The following is a 21289-nucleotide window of genomic DNA, read 5'->3' as shown; positions in this document are numbered from 1 at the left end:
CTGTCACTGTGGTGTAGCAGTTTTAAGCTGCCACCTGCAACACCAACATCCTATATGGGTGCTGGTTCCAGTCCTGGCTGCTAAACTTCTAATCCAGCTCCCTGCTAATGCACCTGAGAAAGCAGTGAAAGACAGCGCGAGTGCTTGGGTCCCTGTCACCCACATGGTATACTTGGCTGGAGTTCCTGGCTCCTGACTTTAGCTTGGCCCAGAGCCAGCCATTGCAGTCACTGGGAGTGAACCAGCAGAGGGAGGATTTCTCTACTTCTCACTCTGACTCTGACTTTCAGCTAAATAAAATCTTTTTTAATAAAGAAAACCTCCAATTAGCTCTGCAGATCTGCTCTGATATTGATTTATATTGTCTCAGATAATTCTAAAGAAGATATATGTATGCAATATATATAATTGTATGTATACATATAACATTTTAAATGTTTAAATGCAAATGGGGTCATATCATAGCAGGATACTTCAAAACTTCAGGGAAAAGTAGAAGTAAAAGATAAACTTGTTTTGGTATGAAAAGTTGAAATCATGTATTGCTTTTCCATAATACACATTTTCCACAAACTTTCTGACGTTCCCGCATACATCCCAACCTGCGGCTCGCCTTTTCCATTCAATATTCTGTATTTTTTTTTTAACAGGCAGAGTTAGACAGAGAGAGAAAGGCAGAGAGAAAAGTCTTCCTTCCGTTGGTTCACCCCCTAAATGACCACTACAGCTGGCGCGCTGCGCCGATCCGAAGCCAGGAGCCAGGTGCTTCCTCCTGGTCTCCCATGCAGGTGCAGGCGCCCAAGCACTTGGGCCATCCTCCACTGCCTTCCCAGGCTACAGCAGAGAGCTGGACTGGAAGAGGAGCAACCGGGACAGAATCCGGCGCCCCAATCTGGACTAGAACCAGGGATGCCGGCGCCACAGGTGGAGGATTAGCCTAGTGAGCCATGGCGCTGGCCTCAACATTCTGTATTGCCCAAAACACTTCACACGCCCAGACACGTGAACGAATATTACTCTACCTAACAGCTTCAGAGTATTACACTCCATGGAGTGGGTGATTCTGAAGAACAGTTGCTTATGAAACATGAGTGGATTAGACACAAGTGTTTCCTGAGCCCCATAACGTAACAGTAAAACAACAAAAGCTTGAAAACCCACAGGGACAAGAGAATGAAAAAGGAGACGAAAACAGATGAAAGATGCCAATGTGGTTTGCAAAGGTGGAAAAGGACAGGGAAATGATAACCAGAGAAAGCCTTGCATAGGAGTGGGGTGGAGGTGGCGAGGACAGTGGGTCATGCCAGGGGACAAGCTGACCACCCACTGGAAAGGCAAAGATGCCTCATCAGGCAGAGGTGAGCCATGGGCGGACACAGAAGGAGCACTCGGCCCACACAGATCCCATTCCCAGGTACCTAGTGGGCACCACGTTTTGCATTAAGGAGTACATGAGGAAGCAAGCCTCGGACGCCGTTCAGTGAACTCACAATCTACCTGGGGAGACTGCGGCTCAGGTGTTCCTGCTGTCGGGATTCTGAGAACTCCTCTCGCTACTTTCACAGCTCCCTGACCAGCTGCCACATCAACTGCCCAAACACTTCTTCCCTCCCTTCCCACCAGCCTGATGCAGAGGTGTCTGCCCCAGGGTCTCTGTGAGAACCACAGCTGGAGGTCCCTTCTGGTTGTCACAACAAACCAACAAGTCAGCAGGGGACGCTCCCCAGGGGCAAGGGGGCTCACCTCAGCACTCAGATCTCCTCCCAGAGGCTTACATCTTAGCGTTTGCAATACTGTCATCAAAACCTAGAGGCGCTCATTGAGCAGGCAGGAGAGAAGGACGGTTTTGTTCTTTAAGCTGTAGTTGGGTCTGTACAGGCTCTTATGCCACCTCACTGAGAAGGGAGTTTTTTAAACTTTTAGTTCTGCTTTTCTGGAAGGGAGAGGTATCCCTTAGACAAACTCTCTGGAAGTCCTGGGACTTCTGGGCGATGGTGGGGGCTGGGCAGTTTCGACTTGATCTTGATGGCTTAGGCTCAGAGCCATGGTCTACAGACTTTTTTGTTTTCAGATCCTCTAAGACAGTTTCGTAAAACAAGGTAGTCCTAGCCAGCAAGCACATAAAAATGATGCTTAATGCCTTAGTTATCAAGAAAATGCAAATCAAAAACACAGCGAGATACCACACTTCAAACCCAACCCACTAAGTTAGTCAAATTTTTTCAATGGGAAATAACAAGAGTTGGAGAGGATGTGGAGAAATGAAAATCCTTATTCACCACTAGGGGAAATATAAAATAGACCGCTCACTGTGGGAAAGTCTGGGAATTTCTCAAAAAGTTAAACAGGGTCTCAGCAGCAAGTTCACTGCTAGATGTATATCCCCAAACACAGACTGGTACATGAATGTCCCTAACGGTACTAGTCAGCTTAACCTAAAGGTGTAAATAGCCCCAATGCCCACCAACTGATGAACGAATACATACAACATGGTCTATTCATACAACTGAATGTTCCTGAACCACACGAAGGAACGAAATATTGACACGCGCTACAGCGTGGATGAACCTCAAAAAATGATGCCAAGTCAGAGAAGCCAGACACTGAAGGATTCCATTTAGTGTTTCATTATATGTGGTGACTGTTTCCAGTTATATGAAACACCTGGAATAGGTGAATTGATAGAAACAGAAAACAGATGAGTGTTTGGCACTCAACTATTTAATGGGTATAGAATTTCCCTTAGAAGTAATGCCAGTGTCTTAGAAGAAGACAAAGGTGATGAGTGCACCATGTGAAGGTAATGCTATTGAAATGGTTAATGGTTAATTTTATGTGGTGTGAGTTTTATTCAATAAAAAAATCCATAAAAAACATGACAGCTTTTATATGTTTTTAGCTAATATTTAACACGTATAAATAGTTGCCAAGGATGCAATTTAAGATAAAAACTGTTACATAATTCTTTTAAATATATACATAAAGACTTAACATCCTAGTAATTTGATTCCCAATCACCTATTTTAAAAAACAGGGGGGATCTGGTGCTGAGGCTCACAGGGGCAATCTCATATAGGCATCAGTTCCAGTTCCGGCTGCTCCAGCTCCCTATTAATGTGCCTGGGAAAGCAGTGCAAGATGGCCCAAGGACTTAGGCCCCCAGCACTCACATGGAAGACCTGGAAGAAGCTCCTGGCTCTTGGCTTCGGCCTGGCCCAGCACTAGCAGTTGCAGACATTTGGAAAGTGGACCAGCAAATGGAAGACCTTTTCCTCTGTGTGTCTCTCCCTCTTTCTGTAACTCTGCCTCTCCCTCCACCACTCAAGTAAGTACATCTTTACAAAAAGGAAGAAAGAATATCTCTTGGCAGCCAAGACAGGAAACATGTGACAATGGAGGACAAACGGTAGGCAAGTTTTCTCCTCTCCCTTTGATTAATTATTAAAAGAGTTTTTTCAGAAATCCATATTCCAAAGTGTCCCTTTGTTTGGTATCCAAGAGGTTTTAGGTCCCTGGAGCAATTGAGAGCAGGTTAAGAGTGTGCACACCTCTTGTAAAGCACAAGGAGTGTGGCTCTCAGAAGATGCACGCCAAGTCTGGGGTCTGGAGATGCATTCGCTCAGAACTGTCCACGCTGCTGCTCCCTGTGGAACAGCACTGACAGCTGATCTCTGGCTTTGAAGAGGGCTGGTCAGGTAGCTAGAACCAGCTCAGCCACTGACTTGCTCTGTAACCCCGAGAGCGTTCTTTGCAGTGTTATTGTTCCAAGCTGGAAAGTGGAGCCAAGACCTTGTTTCCTGTTTCCTTCTCATGTCTTGAGAAGTAAGCATGCAGAATAGTTAATAATACCACTTGGGGTTTGAATAGCACAGTCAACTTTCCAAAGACTTTGCTGCCTGGGTCTTGTGTTTCCTGCCCGACTGCCCCTCTAAGGCAAATCTCACCCTGTGTTGTGATGGATGTGGGTCATGGAGACCCAGGAGAAGACTGGCCAAGGATCACACAGCAAACAGGTGACCTGGCTGGGAACTGCATCAACATTTACCTCCTTTCTCCAAAAGCATCAGTGTGGGAAAATAACAAAAAACAAAACAAACAAACAAAAAAACAAAGTAATCACCAACTAAGTACCAACAAATAGAATGCGAGTGTCCCCAGTATGTATACCGCATATCATATACAATGCATCTTAGTTTATCGTACATATGGATTTGCCAATTGTTTCTGTAAAGTGATGGAGGCCAATTAGTATTCTTAATCTATTCTGCCAAACTAGGACACGGTATCCGAGTGGGAAATAATCAACACTCGGAGCTCCCTAAGGCGATCTCCATCCTACACCTAAACCATACATTGTCTTCACTGCCCGGTGACCTGTGATGAAGTCCCTGCTCCTGCGCCACCCCCACAAGAGGCTCCTCCCCTGAAAGGAGGGGCCACCGGCCAAACACAGAAGCTCTTAGACATAATTACATAGGAGGAAATCTTTTTGGTTTGTTTTGTTCACTTGTTTGTTTCACTTCACTGGGAGCAAAGTTTCGGTTGAACTGAATTTTTGATGAGTGATACAAACGCCAGGCTAGTCCCTGGCCCAGGATGTTTTGGGGCGAGGCAAAAACTGAGCCATCACAGAAATGAAACAGGAAGGAAATAATGAGGCTGGGGTCCTGAAGGGGACTGGGACTGTGTGTGAGCACTAGGCAGGAGGGAAGTTTCCTGAAGTTCACAGAGTGGATGAAGGCAGAATAAACCCAGGTAGCCAAGGCCACTCAGGACTCGGCCTGGAGAAAGTCCCCACACACGGCCCTCTCTTTTGGAGACAACGATCTTGCATTCCTACCTGTGCCCTCCAGAAGTTACAAGATCCACATGGTCTCAGCTCCGAAATGCACTTCTGTCAAATACTCTCAACAGCATGGAGGACCCCCAGGGGTTTCCATTTCTGTCAATTTCCATCTGTCAATATTGACCATGTTAGAAATTGAAGTGGGTGGAGCTGATGCTGTAGCACAGTGGGTAAAGCTGTCGCCTGTGACGCCGACATCCCATAAGGCCCAATTCCGATCCAGCTCCCTGCTAATGTGCCTGGGAAAGGCGGCAGGAGATGGCCCAAGTGCTTGGGCCCCTACACCCACCTGGCTTCAGCCTGGCCCAGCCCCAGCTGTTGCTGCCATTTGCCATTTGGGGAGTGAACCGAGAGATGGAAGACCTCTCTCTCTGTCTCTTCTCTCTGGAACTCTGCCTTTCAAATAACTAAACAAAAAAATCTCTAAGAAATAAATCTTTTAAGAAAAATAAATCAACATGAATCATTTTTAAAATAGTTAGCCTAAGATAATGAAATATATTACATATGAACATAAATGACACATTTTATGAAAAATAACTATACTTCCCCCCCCAAAAAAAAAACAGGTAACAATACTGACATCATTTTTACAATTTTGAAAATCTCTAATGTCACCCTTAATTGAAGTGGCTGGATTCTCTTTTTCGTTTCTGCATTCAAGGTGTTTTGGTATCACGTGACACACAGCCTTGGGAAAACCCTGGGCACACCCAGGAGAATGAAAAAGGCCAACAATGTCCAGTATTATTACAAAAATGGCTTGGCCCCTATGAATTGGGCCACATTTGAGAACTCTAGATCTGATATAATTTAGGATTCCATTTCTCTATTATGTCACCTATTAGCAATATGACTTTTACCTATTAGCAATATGACAAGTTACCTAACCTAAGTCTGAGCAATATGGGGACTAGTAATATGGGGTCCCTTACATGGATTCCTATACTCACAGGTATCTGCACCAGCATTTAAATATATAGGTTGAGGGGATGGCACTATTGCATAGTGGGTAAAGCTGCCTCCTGCAGTGCCGGCATCCCATATGGGCACTGGTTCGTGTCCCGGCTGCTCCGCTTCCGATCCAGCTCTCTGCTCTGGCCTGGGAAAGCAGTAGAAGATGGCCCAAGCACTTGGGCCCCTGCACCCATGTGGGAAGATCCGGAGGAAGCTCCTGGCTCTGGCCACTGCAGCCAACTGGGGAGTGAACCAGTGGATAGAAGATCTCTCTTTCTCTCTCTCTCTCTCTCTCTTTCTCTCTCCCTCTCCCTCTACCTCTACCTCTACCTCTCCTTCTCTCTCAGTGTAACTCTGACTTCCAAATAAATAGATCTTAGGGGCCGGCACTGTGGTGTGGCCGATTAAGCTGCCCTCTGCAGTGCTGTCATCCCATATGTGTGCTGGTTCGAGGCCCAGTTGCTCCACTTCTGCTCCAGCTCTCAGCAGTAGAAGATGGCCCAAGTCCTTGGGCCCCTGCACTGTGTGGGAGACTGTGTGGGAGACCCAGAAGAGGCTCCTGGCTCCTGGCTTTGGATTGGTGGAGCTCCAGCCGTTGCGGCCAATTGGGGAGTGAACCAACGGATGGAAGACCTATCTCTCTCTCTCTGTCTCTCTCTTTCTCTGCCTCTCCTTCTCTGTGTAACTTTGACTTTCAAATAAAATAAATTAAATAAATAAATAAATATACATAGGTTGAGCTTCCCTGATCCAAAAATCTGAAACCAGAAATGCTCCAAAACCTGAAATGTTTTGAACACCATATGACCCAAGTGGAGAGTTCACACCATGGAGCTCTGTGTCATGCACCACATTATTTACATAATTACATAAAACATGTGCAAGGTGCACAGGAAACATAATGGATTTTATACTTGGACATGGGTCTCATCTTCAATGATTCTTATTATAAGGGAACTTCAGAAAGTTTGTGGAAAAATGGAATTAAAAGATAAGTTTACTTTGGTGCAACAATTTTTGAAATCCATGCACAGTCTTTTCATAACATGCATTTTCAATGAAGTTTTTGAAGACTCCTCTCATATGTATATACAAATATTCCAAAATCTAAGACACTCCTGGTTCCAAGATGCATTTTGGATACAGAACACGTAACCTGTAGAAGTCCAGTGACACCTACAAATGTTTAATCCAGGGTAAGCCTCCAGCGATGGCTCTTCCTGTTTTTACTGTAATATTTGTTATTGCTTCATACCAAGCCTTGTACCTGGCACCAGGGGTCATATCAGAATGAGTAAGGTGACCCGATTTGCTTAAGAGTAGGGGAGATAAGACAGATACAAACCTACAGAACAAAACAGATTTTGTTAAGAAAGATACAGAAGAGGAAAAGGTCACGGTCATGAATTTGTTCAACAAATACAAATCGATTACTTCCTGGGTGCGAGAAGCAGCAGTAAGAAGGAGGCCAAGCGAAAGGAGCCATGGAGTTAAGAACAGCAGGGCCAGGAGGTAAGTGGGGGCATGCTTGTCCCTTGGGGAACTGGTTCCAGGGCCCCATCCAAAGATGCTCAAGATGCCACAGAATTTGCATGTAACCTCCACAGGTCTCTCCTCATACTCTAACTCATCTTCAGGTTACTGGTTATACTCGAGACAATGTGAGTGTTAGGTATATAGCTGTTATACTGTATTGTTTAGGGAGTAATGACACAGAACAAAAAGTGTGCATTTTCTGTACCCATGCAATTTTTAAAAATATTTTCCTTTTTTAAAAATGATTTATTGGGGCCAGCACTGTGCCACAGTAGGTTAAGCCTCTGCCTGCAGTGCCAGCATACCATGAAGGTGCCAGTTTGAGTCCCAGATGCTCCACTTCTGATCTACCTCCCTGCTAAAGGCTGGGGAAAGCAAGTGGAAGATGGCCCAAGTGTTTGGGCCCCTGCACCCAAGTGAAAGACCCAGAAGAAGCTCCTGGCTCCTGGCTTCAGAACAGCCCAGCTCCAGCCTTTGCTGTCATCTGGGGAGTGAACCAGGGGATAAAAGACTTCTCTCTGTCTCTCCCTCTCTCTGTAACTCTGCCCCTCAAACAAATAAAATCTTTACAGAGGGGTGGATTTATTTATTTTGAAAGTCAGAGCAACATATAAGGAAGGAAGTGGGTAAAAGAGAGAGAGAGAGAGAGTGTGTGTGTGTGTGTGTGTGTGTTTCCATCCCCTCATTCATTTCCCAAATGGCTGAGCAGCCAGGGCTGGGCCAGGCCCAAGCCAGGAGCCAGAAACTCCATCCAGGTCTCCCACATGGATGGTAGGGACCCAAGCACTTGGGCCATCTTCTGTTGCCTGCAAAGACGCATCAGCAGGGAGTTGGATTGGAAGCCGAGCAGCCAGGACTCGAATTGGTGCTTTGATATGAGATGCTGGGTCAACACAGGGTTGCTTAACCTGCTGCACAACGCCAGCCCCTAACACATATTTTCAATTCACAATTAAAGAAGCCCCGGACAGAGGGCTGAGTGTACCTCAAGGCGGGATGGGGTATGTACTTGGATAGACCATGCAGGGCTTGTTGGCCAGTGTGACTGGGGACATAAGAAAATGCTTGTTGAGGAGGTAGCATTTGAGTTAGAACTTGAGAACAGATAGGATTTGGAAACAGGGTTGATGAACATATTCTTTTATGCACTCATTCATTTTTTTATTCTCCACTGTGGCACAAAGGATCCCTACCTTCAAAGATCTTTTTGCATTTCACTGTCTTTTATTCTATAAGAAAGACATGTTCGGGCTGGTGCTGTGGCACAGTGGGTTAAAGCCCTGGCTTGAAAACCGACATCTCATATGGATGCTGGTTTGAGACCCGGCTGCTCCACTTCCTGTCCATCTCTGTTATGGCCCGGGAAAGCAGTAGAAGATGGCCCAAGTCCTCGGGCCCCTGCACCCACGTGGGAGACTTGGAAGAAGCTCCTGGCTCCTGGCTTCAGATCGGCATAGCTCCAGCGTTGCAGCCATCTGGAGAGTGAACCATCAAATGGAAGACCTCTCCTCTCTCTGTGTAACTCAGACTTTCAAATAAATAAATAAATAAATCTTTAAAAAAAGACATGTTCATTTTAGAAAGTCAGGAAATGGGGCTGGCACTGTGGCGCAGGTTAATCTTCCACCTGTGGTGCCAGCATCCCATATGGGCGCCAGTTCTAGTCCCAGCTGCTCCTCTTCCCATCCAGCTCTCTGCTATGGCCTGGGAAAGTATTAGAAGACGGCTCAAGTCCTTAGGCCCCTGCACCCACATGGGAGACCCAGAGGAAGCTCCTGGCTCCTGGCTTCAGATCGGCGCAGCTCTGGTCGTTGTGGCCATCTGGGGAGTGAACCAGCAGACCTTTCTCTTTGTCTCTCCCTCTTACTGTCTGTAACTCTACCTCTCAAATAAATAAATAAATATTAAAAAAATATATAAAAAGTCACGAAATACAGGTGAGCAAAAATGAAAAACTAAAAACCTCTCAGGACCACCCTATCCAGAGAATGTGTTCACTGCCAGGATTAAGGTGGAGCAAGTGAGACAACTTTGCGTTTGGCACAGGTGCATAGTGTCAGGGGTGGTATGTCAGAATGATTCCAGTAATCTGGGGTGAGCGTTTGGCACGGATTAAGATGCCATGTGAGAAGCACATCCCCCACTGCTGAGTCTGGGTTCAAGTCCCAGCTCCAGTGACAACTCCAGCTTCCTGCAAATGCACACCCTGGGAGGCATCAGGAGATCATCAAGGACTTGAGGCCTCAGGACTCCTATGTTAGACTTGGATTGAGTTCCTGGCTCCTGGCTCCCACCCACCTCGCTGTGCCTAGCGGCTCCTCCCTCCATTACAGAGGACCTGCGACCCGGGGCTTCACCACCGTCCCCTCCCAACCCCGGGAGCTGACTGCAGGTCCCGCCTGTGTAGACGCGCCCTCGCTCCCGCAGGCTGACCGCGCTGCACGCCCGATTACAGATTCAAGAAGCTGCAGGGCCCGTCTAGCCGGTGGGAGAACACCGGGTGCTGAGCGGGAGGCCAGGCCCCTGCGTCCGCGGGCGGAGGAGGATGTGGCCGGGAAGGCCGGGCTGCGCGGTGTGTGTGTGTGGGGGGGGGTGGTGGTGCAGAAAATGTGAGAAAACCGGGACAAGCAGGCATCGCGGAGCAGCATCCCCGCCGAGAACGCAGCGAGGGGAGAGACCGCCGCGGAGCCCGCAGCCCCGCACGCCCAGGCAGCGCGGCGATTCTTCGATGGCTACGGGAGAGGGAGAAACTTCCTTTCCCAGCGTTTTCCAACCCGCCGCCCCCCACCCAGAATACTTTTAGGAAAAATAAAAAATTTAAGTGGGAATCGTGTAAGGCGGTGTCCCCATTATCTACGGCTTAGTTTAGAAGAGTTCAGAATTTAGTGTCTTTCCTCTTAGACTCGGCATTAATTAAGCACCCACAGTATACTGGATGCTAGGCTTTGTGCAGGAAATGACTGTGCACTGGTGCAGCGATCCACGTGCACCTGCAGGGGCTGTTGTCTCTCCCGGTAGGGATGCTGTCCCCCGTGTCCCCCCCTCCCCCGCTGCCTGCCGGTTTTCTCACATTACTGTGGCCTGGGAATGGGCAGAAGGAAAGGTTGACCGACAAGTCCCATCCAAATGAGATTTGGAAGGCTGAATAGGAGCTCACTGGGTGCAATGGGAGAGGAGTGGAGAGAACATTCTAGAGGATACTGCAGGTAGAGAGACACGCAGTGTGAAAAGGCATGCTTGTATCCTTAATGTGACACAAGGATTTGGATACAGTTAGGTATTCTTCCTGACTTTAAGCTCCATTTGAATAACAAGAAAGTGACACCAACCTAGCAAATGCCATCAGTTAGTGGATTATGAAATATACTTCAAGGGCAAAATGACATCTCCACACCCAAAAGATAAATGTTACCATGACTCAGGTGAGCCAGGTTCTTGGAAAGAGAGCTTAGAACAGTTGATCCTGATGTTGATTCTGGCTGGGCTACCAGAGTCTCATTTTTTCTAACTTCCGATCTCCACCTCTGACTGTATTTTTTTTTTTTTTTAAGCAACCTGGGCCAGCAGGAGTCAGGAGGAAGAGTATCAAAAGCAAAAAAGAGAAGAGAATGAGAACAACCCAATATCTAGAGAAAAATACTTCCTGGGCTTCCAGTGGACTGTCAGGAAGGGGAGAACATGCCTCATTAAAAATAATCTCTTGGGGTGGTCTTTTTCCTTCTGGGAGGAGGGGGAGTAGCTGATGTGTGGGAACAGGGTCATGCAGGCATTTTTCAGCAGGCTATGAGCCATAAGCTGAAGTGTGCAAGCGGTTGTAGACTAAGCTGATCTGGAATTAAAAGGTACAGTGGATCCAAATTCCTCACATGGTCTGAGTAACAAGGCTATGGCTCAGAAGAGCCTCAAGAACAAGAGCATTACCTTCCCCTACGAAGACCTGGCTTCCGAGGTGACCAGGCGCAGAGTCACCATGACCGTGAGAGAAGAGGTCTTCAGCACGGAAAGGGATGCCGCTCTGGAGATGCTCCTGTACTCCCAGTCAGACTCTGAAGAAGCCGTTCCCGCCTGCGCTGCTGCCGCCCTTGGAGCACCTCCCGCCCCACCTCCTTCTCCGGCCGAGAATCCCACGGACTCTTAGGCACACACAACTCCAGGGATTTTGAAATGGGCATTTACATAAAACTCCAGAACACATCTGTGGCATTGCTGGGTTGTCTTTGAAGGCTGTCTGGGAGGATCTTTGTTCCAACATCTTCTCCTGAGCCTTGTTTACCCTTGCAAGTGAAATTAGAGTAAGTTCTGGTTTTTCAAGTCGGGCCATCATATGAAATGTGTGTATCTGATCTGTAATGTATGCTATGCTGTAGAGCACTTGCTGTAGTCTGTTTGAAATAAAATAACTATCAGGAAAAAAAAATAAATAAGAAAAAAAAATAATCTCTTGGTCATCTGCATCCTAGCATAAATCTAGAGCTTAACCAGACATGGTCTGTGAGTAAATGGGAATGTAATCTGCATAACTGCATTAATTACTTGACATGAATATTAACATCATCTGCAGAAGCCAGCCCACATGGAGCTGCGAGGACCTGGTGGCTGGTGTGCGCCCATCACTCCACTCATCGTGTCACTCCCTTGCTTAGCTGTCATCTTCCGGCTGAGAAAAGACAGTATCAGCATGCCCTCACCTCACTCAAGGATTTCCCCCAACTGGGGCCCATCCTGCCCTCCACTGCCCCAGCCTTTCTTTTCTACTTCTCTGCAGGAACCCTCTTCTTGGGCAAAATTAGTTTGCTCGGTGTCCCAAAACGGGCCATCCCATGTGACCTCCGACTTTTCCTAAGGATGACATTCTCATCTCCCCACCCACATACAAGTTTCCCTCTACAGGCTCCCAGAAGAAGTTCTCTAGGAGACCTGGATTGCATTCCTGGCTCCCAGCTTCAGCCCTGGCCAGCCCTTTTGCTGGCATTTAGGGAGTGGACCAGCAGATAGGAGCTCTGTCTCTATTTCTGTCTCTGAAATAAATAAAAATTTTTAAGAAAAGGAATGCAGTGGTCGGTGCCACGGCTCACTAGGCTAATCCTCCACCTTGCGGCGCTGGCACACTGGGTTCTAGTCCCGGTCGGGGCGCTGGATTCTGTCCTGGTTGCCCCTCTTCCTGGCCAGCTCTCTGCTATGGCCTGGGAGTGCAGTGGAGGATGGCCCAAGTGCTTGGGCCCTGCACCCCATGGGAGACCAGGAGAAGCACCTGGCTCCTGCCTTCGGATCAGCGTGGTGCACTGGCCGCAGCGGCCATTGGAGGATGAACCAACGGCAAAGGAAGATCTTTCTCTCTGTCTCTCTCTCTCACTGTCCACTCTGCCAGTCAAAAAAATAAATAAATAAAAATAAAAATAAAGAAAAGAAAAGGAATGCAAGTTTCTGGACACTATTTAGGAAAAGTCAGTAGTTACAATGGTGCGGTGCTGTGTACTAAAGATAGTAGTAAGGATATCTGGAATGAGTCATACCCACTTAATTACATGCTACCCTTTAAAATGTATTAACAGGATTTAGATTATCTTTAAATTAATCTATATAATATAACATAATATAAAACCATGTGTCCAATGTTTAAGAAATGGCCATTGTGTTTGAGGTAGAAAAGCACTTTAATTTGTGAGCAGAGTTTATTTTATACTTGAGCTTCGCATATCTTGTTGAACCAGGTTTTCTGTGAGCACGCTCGTTTGATTACATTGTTCAATGATGCGGAATGTGCACCTGTTGTACACAGAGTAATAAGTTCCTTTTTAAAGTCTGAACAAAGGTTCATTCATTCATTCCTTTCACAGGCGCCCTCCGACCACCTGCTATGTGGTAGGCATGGTGCTAGGCTCGATACACACAGATAAAACTTGCTGGCCCTCCCATCATTAGCTGTGGAGACAGAGCCAGCGTTCCTGACAGAGCTAGGCCTCAGGGCTCTCTATCGACTATTTAATAGCTACGTTGATGCTGAGTGATAAGCAACCACATGTCCATGGTGTGCCACAACAACGGCTCACTCATGTGTCCTCATGTGTCATCGGCGGTTGCCCAGGTGGCTCTGTTGGTTTTAGTTGGGCGCATTGAATTGTCAGGCTTAGCTGTTACTGGCTGGTCTTGGGCGGCCTCTGCCATGACAGCCATGGTGTTTCAGCTCTTGCTGTGTGTGCTCCTCACCCGGCAGGCATATCCGCATGGCAGTGCCTCAGACACAAGAGCAAGAGCGTGCCGAACTGCGCAACTGACTGCTTCAAGTCTCTGCCTAAAAACATTCCACTAGTCAAAGCAGGCTGCGTGGCTGAGATCAGAGTTAGAATTGTATGGCACAGGACGTGGATACAAAGATGGGTGATTGTTACTGCAATCTCCCATAAGCTCTGAACACACACACCGGGGGGCCCGTAACTAAGCTAGGGAGATAAGGAAGTTTCCCAAAAGAGGCGATACTGACTTGAGTTGAGTCTTGAGAGACAAGATGGAGGTCAGTGAGGCCATAAAGGAGCGGCGGTGCTTAAAGCAGAGGAACTCACGTGCATGAAAGAGAACCTGGGAGACATAAATAGTTTGTTCATACCATGCGCATGTGAACATATTAACTTTTCCCTCATTCACAATCTGGAATGTAGATGTGAATCCCAGATATGCAGCAGTCCACCTATGCCCATGAGGCCGTCAGCATGAAGTTGAAGGCCCAGAGAGGAACCACACGAAGTGGCACCACAGAGTCCCTGTATCTGCTCCAGCAGTATGACTTCAGTCACAGGGGTCAGCCCTCAGGAATGCCCATGAGGGCCCCTGGAGGGCCACTCTGCCTGCAGTGTCCCAAGCACCATCATCAGCATCTCCCAATCAAAATTCCTGGTTCTTCAGTTGATTCCAGATGCTTAGCAACATTTGAGGACATGCTGACATTATTTAGTTCCAGAGTGAGGTTTCTCAATTCCTAGGGTTTGGCCAACAGCCCCTCCCACTGGCCTCCGCATCCCCATCGTCAAAGAGTAGAGAGGGAGCACCCCAGACTCTGCCAGCAGGCCCACCTCACCTCCCTTTCCCCAGTATTTTTAGGGGAGAGATCACCATCATCTGCCATTATTCCCTTTATCCTGGCTTCTGCTAGGCACAGAGGAAGGTCAAGAGTCCAGATCCTGGGCCGTTCCCTGTCCCTTGCATTTCATCCCAGACGGCTCTGTACACCCCATCCCATTTTCTGACTCTCATTTCCCACCCTCCCCAGTCTTGAAATGCTCAGGGATTCACTGTTGAGATAGCAAAATCCCTGCTTTCTCAAAGACCTTCTTGCACTGCAGGAAACACCGGATGACAAACCCTGGTCTTGGATGATAACACAGCTTTCTCTGCAGCTGTTCTGAGTGGTGGTTACTTCCCTCCCACTCCCCACAGTGGAGCAGGCATCCTTGTTTCTCAGGGTGCTTCCGGATCATTCTGCCTCCTCACTTTCTGAAAGTGCCTGGCTTTGACTCTGTATTACTCTCCTTGCTGTCCTATGGCCACTGTCACTCTCCAACCCTGCTCTTGGGACAACTCTACATGATCTCAAAATCCTTATAGATGACCCTTCCAAAACCATATCTCAAATCCTTGACCTTCTCCTTCCAAAAAGTTTATCCCCTACCTTAGCTTTAGCTGCACCCCTTGTGTCCTTGCATGGTCCATTATTACACTCACTCCTTTGAACAGCACCTTGGCTCTGCTGTCCCTCTACTACTTGCTGTACTTTTCTGAAAAAGCACAAGATTTGCTTAACTCTAACTCTTAACCTACACCTGCACAGGAGCTGAATGTGGCTGGAAAAATCACATGCCTGTGCTAACTGATCTCACTTTCCGTTTCTGAGCCCTCACCTTGAAAAGGCCTTCAGTGTCACCATCTTACCTTACCCTACCACATTCTCAATGACGGCCACTCCTTAACTTCTCTCTCTTCAAACTTGCTGTGATTTCCTACCCAGGTCCAGACTCAGACAACACCCATGTCATATGGTCACGAAGAAAATAAAAGCAACAAGAAAACAATTTCCAAAGCTCCCAGCACATCATCTACCCACCCACCTGCATCTGTGCATCTGATTCCCATGGGTCCGTGTGCTCCTGTCTTGGGCCAGTGCCTCCACTTGTGTTCCTGATATCATTACTCTAACCATTCTCTTCTTTCTTTTCTGCATTTTCAGTTTTCTTTCCTTCCTAGATCATTCCATCAGCAAATAAACAAGCTGTTATTTCCTCATCTTTTAAGAAAAGCTACCTCCTGACCCCACCTCTCCTTCCATCTACTGCCTCATTTCTCCTTCCTTTAGACAAGAAGAACTAGCTGCCCTCTCAGTCTCCAATTCCTTTCCTCCAATCTGATTTTCTTGATTGTGACTCCACAGCATGTTTTCTTGTTAAGGTCCTTAATGGCATCTATGTTCCAATGGCCAATATGTGATCTTTATCGTTGTGAAGGTAGCACCAGGATATGCAGTCTGTGTTTGAATATTGTCTCTTCTGTTTGAACCTTTGGACAGCTAATTATTCCTCCCTCCAAGTGAGCTTCTCTTTTCTGGCTTCCAAGACAGCACACTCCCCTGATTTTCCTCCTAACTTGCTGGTGACATCTGGTTTTCTTTGCCATCTGCTCACTCTCTCAGAGTGATCTCAGACAAGCCCCAAAGTTCCACATACCATCTCTATGTTCATGACTCTCAAATCTCTGTCTCCAGTCTAAACCTCCCCTTTGAATGTGAGACTTATATTACCAGGGCTGGTGCTTTGGTGTAGCCAGCATCCCATATGGGCACTGATTCAAGTCCCGGCTGCTCCACTTCCAATGCAGCTCCCTGCTAATGCACATGGGAAAGCAGTAGAAGATGGCCCAAGTGCTTGGGCCCCTTGCACCCACGTGGGAGATCCGGAAGAAGTTCCTGGCTCCTGGCTTCGGATCAGCCCAGCTCTGACCATTGCAGCCATTTGGGGAGTGAACCAGTGGATGGAAGATCGATTTCTCTCTCTCTCCAACTCAGACTTTCAAATAAATATTTTTTTAAAAAAAAGATTTATATATCAAACAAGCTCCCCAACATTAGCACCTGGATGTCTAGTAGGTATCTTGGACCTCCAAAAGTAAATTTCTACCCCAAAACCTGCTTCTTTCCATTTCAGAAAATGGTGATTGTATCCTTGAACCTCCTCTCTTATCACATGACTACATCTGATCCATCACCGAATTATCTGATTTGACCTTTAGAATACATGTTTTACCAGATAGCTTAGAATCCACCACCTCTCTTTGTCTAATGCTTGGCTTCTTAGCAATCCCTCAGGGTCTGCCCTTGACCTTCATACAGTTTATTATCCTCACAGCCTTGACAGTGACCCTTTAGGATGTGTCACTCTTGAACTCATACCCTCCACAGCTTCCTGTTTCAGCCACGCTGAAGCCAGACACCCACTGACAAGGACCATGCACTCCTGTAGAACCTGTGTCACCCTGCTCGCTCTGTCCTCTCAACTCCTCCTGTGCCACCTGACTGAACTCAGACCGGTCACACTGCCTTCCTCTTGCTCCCTGGCTCAGCATCTCGGCATTTGCTGTTCCCTTTGCCCAGAATGGTCTTTCCTTAAATATTTTCTCACTCTCCCAGATTTTAAATTTTTTTTCCTCCCTTCATCTCCTAGCTCAGATTTTACTTTCCCTGACCCTTTATCTAAAATTGGAATCCTCAGCCCCAATCACAATCTCTATCTTCTCTCCTCATTTTGTCTCCATAACACTTACTACAATCTGATAACGCACAACTGATTTATGTGTCCTCCCCACCCAACCTGGTAGAATGAAAACTCCACAAAGGTAGAGAATGTTGCCTGTTTTGTTCCTTGCTGTTTTCAGTGTCTAACGAGGACCAGAGGTTGGTATGCAATAGGCACCCACAAATATTTCTGGAATTTACTACATGCAGGAGATCATGATGGACACTAGCTCTTTCTTCTTCTTTTAAGTTTATTATTTATTTGAAAGGCAGTTACAGAGAGAAGGGGAAAACAGAAAGACTGTCCATCTCCAGTGGCCAGGTTAGCCCAGGGCAAAGCCAGGAGCTTGTAACTTCATCCAGGTCTCTTACGTGGATGGTGGGGGCCTAACCATTTGGGCCATCTTCCACTGCGTTCCTAGGTGCTTTAGCAGGGAGCTGGATCAGAAGTGGAGCAGTCAGGACTTGAACCGGAGCTCATATGGGATGCCAGCTTCACAACGGCTTAGCCCACTGCACCACAACACCAGTCCTGAGACACTAGCTCTTAAAAGGCCCCTGATGGCAGGCTGAGTCTGTGCCTTGGCAATAGGCTCTGGTACAGTGTTTCTGTGAAGGGAGGAGAAAGGGATCAGATCGACTGAAGAGTTGTCACTCCAGATGCAGGGTGGCGCTAAGACCGGAGGGGGCAAGATTAGAGACAGTGAGTAGTTGAGGGGTAGGATTAGAGCTAAGGGAATAGTTGAAGTCAGTGGCTGTTGACTAAGAGAAGGAGGCAAATCTGACAGCGATCTAGGGGTAGAATACAGAACTTAGGGATTAATTCGATACATGGGGCTGCAGCCCACCAGAAGACACACTCATATTCTCTCCAGAATTCAATCCCCACACACAAACTCTTTGGGCAACTATGGGTCATCTGCAGCAGTCTCTGGAAATTCTTTAAGCCCAAAGGGAGAATTCCAGGAGCCTGATTCCAGATAAGACAATCATTGTCCAGCAATGTCAAACTCCTACACCACCAAAGACAGGCTAGGAACTCCTGGCCCCTTGTTGCCCATTTCCCACCCTTCTTGCCCTTTTAAGGAGCCTCAAGAAAGCAAGAACCAGCAAGAAACTTAAAATTATGTTCACATTTTCCCCTAATTTTGACCTACTCTAATCCAACTCGTTCTTCCACTATTGAAACAAATATCTCTAACACAGAGACAGGGGCCATCCTATCACCAGGAGACCCATGCACAGGTGTCCACCCCCAGGGCTCAGCTCCAAGAAACAGGTTTCAGTGAATGCAACTGTACATTTGATAACAGGATTTATAGCAAGCAAGGATTCATGGATTACAAGAGCTTCTTCAGAATGTGATGGCTCCCTACAGTGCTGAGGTCCAACCTGCAGAAACATAGCTGGATCAGAAAGCTCTAGTTCAGAATCCATTCTCCAACCCCAGACATTTAGCCAGTGCTCTCATCAGGACAAACACGAGCCTCTGGCAAGTAAAGAATGGCCAGTGGTCAATGTAAGGTGTGTCATCTCTTTCAACAGCCGCCGGCCTTAACATCCTGAGTAAACTGAGGAAGCCTGGAGCCCAGAGTTCAGAGAGAGCCTCATTGTTTCCTCATAGTTTTAGTGTCGCTGTGCACAGGAAAGACATCTAGCAAATGGAGCAGTGGAGACACTCCAGTCTCAGCACACAAGTGTTATGGGGAAACGGCGGTGAAGAAATCATTGTTACCTCAGTTCTTTGTCTCATATGGAAGAAGAATTTCCAAGCAGACAGCAGATTTAAAAAGATTTATTAGAGTCAAAGACCTCCAGCCAGAGCGGCATGGAGGGGGCTTCCAAGAGAAGAAAAAACCCTAAAAGGCCCCGCAGCAGTTGGGTTTTTAAGTATAATCTTAGGGACCAAACTGTCAATCAACAAGGTGGAGGAAATCTCAACAAAAGACCTGATTTACAATTCTCCAATCTGTCTAGCTCCCTCATGATTAAAAAAAAAAAAATCATCGATAAGGGCAGAGGAGAAATCACCACTCCCTTGCTATTCTCATGGTAAATTCATAAATTTGGAGATTCCTAAGAAAGCAAGACACTCTGATCTGCTAAAGATAACAGGCAGATTCCTAAGGAAGCAGGACACTTTGATCTGCTAAAGATAATCTTTTGGGAGGAGCAGGCACCTCACTATTCCAAATTTCTATCAGGGAACCACCCTGACTGCCTATTACCCATCTGACTCCTCCCACAAGGAGCAGTGGTCTGGGTAAAAGTGGCAGGAGTAGGTGGTGTATCCAGCAGAATCCCTTCTTGACTTCTGAGAAATCCAGTCTACATCCCAACTGCCCCAGAGTCTCTTCATCATTCAGGGGTCCCCAGACTGCAAAGATGACAATGATCCAAGGGCAGGATGCAGCCTACAGCTCTGCTGGATAAAGGTCCTGGGGAGACAACGTTCTTCAAACCATGCCTTGAGAAGCACCTTAAGACTCACAGCCTTCCTTTCTTATCTTGGACTCTTCAAAATGGGAAATGATTCTGGGTTTGTACATGCACAAATATACAATATTCCAGAGAGAAGGCTTATACTGTTGATCAGATTTCCTGAGACTCAAAAAGAAACTGGGCGTCTGGCATTGTGTTGTAGCAGGTTAAGTCACTGCCTGCAGTGCCAGCATCCCATATGGTCGTCTGTTAGAGTCTTGACTGCTCCACTTCCAATCCAGCTCCCTGCTAACATGCCTGGGAAAGCAAATAATTGGGCCCCTGCTCCTACATGGGAGACCTAGAAGAAGCTCTAGGCTCCTGGCTTTGGCTTGGCTCAGCCCAAGCCATTGCAGTCATTTGGAGACTGAACCAGAGAATAGAAGACCTCTCTCTCTCTTTCTCTCCCTCTCCCTCTCCCTCTCCCTTACCTCCCTGTATCTCCCTGTCTCTGCAACACTTTCAAATAATTAAATAAATCTTCAAAAAAAAAAAAAAGGAATTGGAACTTTACAACTCTAACCACACTATCCAGTATAGTTACACCAGACTTATTTATTTATTTTCTTATTTTATTGGAAAGACAGAGAGATAGAGAATTCTCATCTACTGGTTCACTCCTCAAATAACTCAAACAGCCAGGGCTAGAACTTAATCTGAGTCTCTCACAGGGGTGGCAGGAGTCCAAGTACTTGAGCAGCCACTTGCTGCCACCCAGAGTGTGCATCAGCAGGAAGCTGGAAGGCAGCAGAGCCTGGACTTGAACCCAGGCACTCTGGTAAGGAATGGGGGCATCCTACGTGGCAGTTGCACCACTGCACCAAAGGCCTCCCCACTCTGGGCACTCTGGGCATGCTGCTGGTGTTTAATGACAACATGTGATATTAGTTCCCGTATTAGTCCATATCATTTCCCTTATCACACTGACTTCTGTTGACAGTGTTGCCTTAGAGAAATAGTGTTTCTTTTGTGTAATTCCCATGAGCATACATGAATATTGGGTGCTGGCCATTGACGTGTTCCCCTGTGCTATGAAACACCGTACAGGCTTGGAAGCCCAAGTCCTGAACATGCCCACCACCCCACAGACCAGAGACCAGAGGACACTTTGCTTTTGCTGCTTGGCATTCTGCCAGCCTGAGTGACTGTCAAAGAAAGGACAGCAGGTAGGATCAATTACTTAGAGGTCATGCAATATTGCAGGAATCTCATCATATTCAGGAAGGTATCAGGAATTAAAAAAAAAAAAAAAGCAAGAAGGGAACAGTGAGAAGGGGCTAGATTAAAACTATCAACATTGACAAAGATGCATTCCCTTTTGCTCCTTGTATTGCAGTCCCCCGAGTGGTCTACAAGGCCTGAGGATTTGGACAGCTCCTTGTTGAGTTTCTATTCATGTAACTATGCAAAGATTTCTGCATTCTACTTGACTGTTTGCAGGAACACAGGGAAAGGGAATACAAATAGAAATCCTGGCCCACAGTAATATAGGCCTGATGCATTAGGCTGGTATTTGAATTCAGGCCTGTAGCTGAGTCCAGACTTAGAAGCCACTTTTAAGCCATGCAAATGTGAATTCGTTTTTTTAACCTTCTCTAAGTCTATAATCTGTATTCTGGATAATATGGAAGTTACCCCTAAAGGCCATAACAAAGACGAATAAAGATAACCTATGTAAGTGCCCCATGCAAGTG

Source organism: Lepus europaeus, chromosome 19 (assembly GCF_033115175.1).
Source record: "Lepus europaeus isolate LE1 chromosome 19, mLepTim1.pri, whole genome shotgun sequence".
Classification (NCBI taxonomy): domain Eukaryota; kingdom Metazoa; phylum Chordata; class Mammalia; order Lagomorpha; family Leporidae; genus Lepus; species Lepus europaeus.
This window is presented reverse-complemented; position numbering follows the sequence as displayed.